Source organism: Chroicocephalus ridibundus, chromosome 1 (genome assembly GCF_963924245.1).
Source record: "Chroicocephalus ridibundus chromosome 1, bChrRid1.1, whole genome shotgun sequence".
Classification (NCBI taxonomy): Eukaryota; Metazoa; Chordata; class Aves; order Charadriiformes; family Laridae; genus Chroicocephalus; species Chroicocephalus ridibundus.
This window is the reverse complement of record NC_086284.1, coordinates 21,741,370-21,746,467: the sequence shown is the minus strand read 5'-3', so window position 1 is coordinate 21,746,467 and position 5,098 is coordinate 21,741,370. Positions and strand designations below refer to the sequence as shown.

At 44.6% G+C, this 5,098-nt stretch overlaps 1 long non-coding RNA gene across 1 annotated transcript; it reads right to left on the bottom strand.

Moving 5' to 3' along the window:
- Positions 1-684: 684 nt before the first annotated feature.
- On the bottom strand, positions 685-3,704 carry LOC134517510 (uncharacterized). The gene is made up of 3 exons (XR_010071660.1): positions 3,476-3,704; positions 2,765-2,830; positions 685-1,070 (listed from the first exon to the last, which is right to left on the bottom strand). It is a non-coding gene; the product is annotated as an uncharacterized LOC134517510 (long non-coding RNA).
- Positions 3,705-5,098: the final 1,394 nt, after the last annotated feature.

Here is a 5,098-nt window from a genome sequence, read left to right as displayed (position 1 = left end):
TCTAACTATTGATATTAAATGATTTTCATACAGAGAAAAATGCGGGTGCTAGTGGCTTGATCTGAGCTCTTCTACAGTGTTGCTGTGTGTGTTTCTGTATGTGAGGCTGTTCATTGCTACATATATACAAGTGCTGAGCAAAACGGGGTCACATAGATTTACAGTAGATAAACATGTGCCTTAAATATGCTGCTTTTATTTATATGTTATAGTTTACTTTTTTTTCATATCTTGATCTGAGACTTATTAAATTGCCATTAGAAAACACTGCATGGCAAACATTACCTTTATGGCACCGTGTCCAAGACGCTTTAATGATGAAGAAGGAGAAAGAAAATGAAATGAAGACATTCTGTTAAAATGAAATGCTTATTTGCTATAGACCTCCATACATTGTTGGGACCTCTGTTAGTAATACCTAGAAAACCGCTAGGAACTCAGGAAATGATGGACTCTCATAGGAGACACCCCTCTTGTCTAGAAGACTCCTAAAATCTTGACAGAACAGAAAACTGTGGTTGACAGTCCCTATTTTGGAGTTTGGGAGAACTGGAGATGGTTTCCTGGGTTAGGAGGCGCAGCAAGAAGAAGGTGCAGAAGGTGTTATTGCAGAGCCTGGCTTATCTTCACAGCAACAGAGGCTGTTTGTAAAATCACCCTATCGGCATCAGCATACAGACAATTTAGAGGAGTCTCAAATATTCTGGTGAAAAAACCCCACCTTTAATTCATGTTCAGAAGGAGTTGCTCCACTGCTGATGTAAAGGATAGAATTTGCTGTCTTTGGGATGGAAATTGTGATGAAGGGCCTGGGGGAATATGTCTTCATCTTCACAAGGATTTTATGAGAGCCTGCTGATTCTCGCAGATGCTCCAGAAACGCTGACTGAAGATCTCTGCACCCTGCTTGGCTCTGTATCATTTCTGAGCAACTCATGGGAACTATGGCTCAGAGGACCATGCTGAGTGACTGATAGTTCAGACTCTCTTCTTAAATGTCCGGAGGTAGACTCTGTCTTTGCGTTGCTGAGATGTTTGCGGCAAACACGTAGAGTTGATCCTGCCAGGCACTGAACACACGGGATGGAGTCAGTAACGAATGTAAATACAGAACTGGTTCCTTTGACAAAATTATTTAAGGGCCTAACCCCACAACCAGACCCCTTTCTGGACTAAGCCAATGTACTCTGCTTTGGGTATCCCCCACCCAAAGATCTTACATGAAATATCAGTGCCCCTAACAAGCATGGTGGTTTTTTGGTCCAGGATATATGGGGGAGATTTTGTAGGAGATGGCGGGGGTGTGGGGGTTCAGGGCAAGGAGATCAGAGGGATGAGAATTCTGGGTCCTCCTAAGCTTGAGGGGAACAATTAATTGAGAGCTCATCTTGAGAGAGGTCAAGTTGCTGTGCTGTAATCATCTTAGCAGGGCATCCTCCACAGCCAGGAGCCCATGAAAAATTAGATTGTCACTAGGGCACTCAGCAGAGGGGCAGGTCCCAGGGGCATGGGCCAGGTTTTTCTGATCACTCGTTACAGCCTATGCACCTTTCTTGAGGAGAAGGTACTAAAGTGCTATCCTGGTCTTATCCTTCATCCTTCCACGTGTCCAGGATGAGCTACGCAAGTCATTTTAGGAATAGCTTTCCTCTAGTGCTTTTCTGAGACAAGCAGTAGTAACAATTCTCATGGTACACTGAAGTCCTCTGCCTATTAGTCAGGACATTTTCCCTTCATCATGAAAGTGCTAATTAATGCTAGCTGGGATAATCGTCTCTCTGAGAGCAGCGTGTCCTCAGTGACAGGTACGTGCCAAGCTGGGGCAGGATCAGCATTAGTCATCTTCCCTGACATCTCCTAGTGGTAGGAGTTGGATGCTGCCCAAGCCCTCCCTTGCCTCCTCTGCACAGGAGGGGAATCACAGAACGGTTTGGGTCAGAAGGGACCTTAAAGATCATCGAGTTCCAACCCCCTCCCCTGGCCAGGGACACCTCCCACTAGACCAGGCTGCTCAAAGCCCCATCCAGCCTCGCCTTGAACACTTCCAGGGATGGGGCATCCACAGCTTCTCTGGGCAACCTGTTCCACTGCCTCACCACCCTCACAGGAAAGAATTTCTTCATGATATCTAATCTAAATGCCACATCCCCTTCCAGGGCTGTGTCAACCCCCCCCAAACTTCCATACATCTCACTTGAACTCTTTTCAATCTGCTGTCCTAAAAGTTTAATAAAGGTAATGACAGTTGTCTGCCCCAGGCCACCCCTGTAAGCCAGCAAAGAGTGCTGTGATCTCGTAAATCAAGTTGTGAATTGCCTACATATCTCTCAGATTTTGTTAGTTTATTTGTTTCAGTTTTCCTCTGCAGCTCTCAGCTGGTGCCGGACTAGGGAGACCAGATCAGATCAGACCGACCACAGATTCAAGCCAGCATGGCAAATCTGGAACAATTTCTCTTTTTTTTTTTTCCCAATTTTGCAATACAGCAGCAGCAGCAAGTTAGCTTTTGAGCCAGCACCTCGCAGTCCCTTGTGACTTTCACAGATACAAAAATCATGTGATGTTGCTTAGTAACACTCAGATGTGAGAACTGTACATGTCACAAGGACTGCACTGTATTTAATCAAAAGTAACAAATACTATATAAACACACCAAGTTCAGGGGCATCTGCTATTAATCCAACAGAGCAAGGGTAATAGTGCTACTCATAAATTTGAAATTCTCTACATATTAAATAGGAATTGCTGACAACATGGCACTTACCATACAATCTGTAAAAGTGGGGAAAAATACGATTTGCTGGCCATTGATAAATCAAAGAAATTAAACCTACGGAGTAAAATCAAGACACAGTGAAGGCAGTCTGTCAGAATCAAACAAAACAGCATCCAAATTAACCCGGGCAGGATCCAGACTCAGGCTATAGCCACAGATCAAAACATTCCTCTGCATATAAACATCCTGCCGTGGGGGCTGATCAACATCTCACATTAGTAATACTATATTCCCCAAGAAGGGCTTTCAAGGCACACATCAGCACAAAAGATGTGAAGTTCAAAGCCAACAATAAGAAAACAATTAGAAACAGACATCTACTCAAGGACTCCACCAAGAAGGGCAAGCTTTTTTATTAGCACAATAATCCCTGCAGTGGCAGAGGAGAGCACTCAGAGAAATCAGAGAAGAGACAAAATAGTCTGCAAAAATTAGAATAACAATATACTAGCGGACAGTATTTTATACTTGCAGAGGGGGGAAACAAAAACCAGAGAAAGGATAACACAGCAATAAATAAATAAAAAAATTCAGACTTTAACACCCCACCCCCAATGGGCTTCAATTTATCTTACATATTTTTATATTGCTCTTACCCCCAAATTGGAACACTTCACGGGTTTTAATGTATTTATGAACATGTAACCTTTCTGATAAAGGGATTATCCCTATTTTACATGCAGGGAAATGAGATCTTACACAGGTATCCTGTGAGGAAGCAGTGAGTTGAATCTGTCCTTTCCAGCGTGAGGCCAATCTGGGATGGCTCTTCTTTTCCTAACCGTAGCTTTTCTCTAATCTCATGTCGTCACGCAGTATATATGTGTTTTAGGATGAAATGGATGTATAATGCTGTCTTATTCCATCAGGAAAATCTATTTCTTTCCGCTGCAGATGAACCCGTCTGCATCTGCGCTTACACTTCAGGAATTCCTTTTCTCTACCCAGGCTTGCTTCAGCTCCCAGGCTTTTGCTGCAGCTGTTAGAGAGAACACCCCATAGTTACTGCGACGGCGCTAATCACAAAGTGTTAAAATAAACATTACTTCTTACATTAAAAGAAAAATATGCAATGGCCGTGCTGCTGGATCATGTTCTTTAGTCTTCCCTCTCTCTGTTTTCTGACAACTGCTCCACCAAGGGCTTTACCTGCACCATCCCAGCATTGCCCCCGTTACTGCTCTGGCTGCAGATACTTCAGACCGCTCTGGAATTAGCTTGTCTTTTCCAGTATTTACTGTTCTTGGGATTTTTTAGTTTGCTTCGCAAATGTAATCTTGGTGAACTGACACTGAGGAAGCACCAAGGACAGATGTTTGCTTAGAGGTTTCCTGTGCAGTAGTGCAATCCAGGAAGAGACACGAGGCCACTGAGGATGGCTCAACCACAGGTGAGACCTTCCTGGCAGGGAAACCCCAGAAAGTGGTTGCAGGAGGATATTTGCCCCATCTGAGCAGCAGCCCTGGAATCCTCCTACTAGTGCTTTTGCTGAAATGCAGCATCCACAGCACTTCTTTTAGATAGGGAAGGCAGTATGATCAGTCATCCCCAAATGTTCACGGTCTTTCCTATCAGCACTTTGATGTGCTGTGTCATAAAAGTGTTGAGGAACTTTGTCTATGATCTAGTAGAAGATTTTTACTGTTCAAAACTATTTGAACTATTGAGCCGGCAATGTGTGCTTGCAGCCCAGAAAGTCAATCACATCTTGGTCTGCATCAAAAGAAGTGAGGCCAGCAGGTCAAGGAAGGTGATTCTACCCCTCTACTCTGCTCTGGTGAGACCCCACCTGGAGTACTGCGTGCAGCTCTGGGGCCCTCAGCACAAGAAGGACATGGACCTGCCGGAATGGATCCAGCAGAGGGCCACAAAGACTCTCATGAGACCCCGCCTGGAGTATTGCATCCAATTCTGGAGCCCCTACTACAAGAAAGATATGGACGTGCTGGAATGTGTCCAGAGAAGGGCCACGAGGATGATCAGAGGGCTGGAGCACCTCTGCTACGAGGACAGGCTGAGAGAGTTGGGGTTGTTCAGCCTGGAGAAGAGAAGGCTCCAGGGAGATCTTATAGCGGCCTTCCAGTACCTAAAGGGGGCCTACAGGAGAGATGGGGAGGGACCCTTACAGGAAAGAGGGGTAATGGTTTTAAACTGAAAGAGGGGAGATTTAGATTGGATATCAGGAAGAAATTCTTTACTGTGAGGGTGGTGAGGCACTGCCCAGGGCAGGGGTTTGGAAATAGATGATCTTTAATGTCCCTTCCAACCTGAACCATTCTATGATTCTATGATTCTATTTCTTCAGAAATATAAAGCAAGATG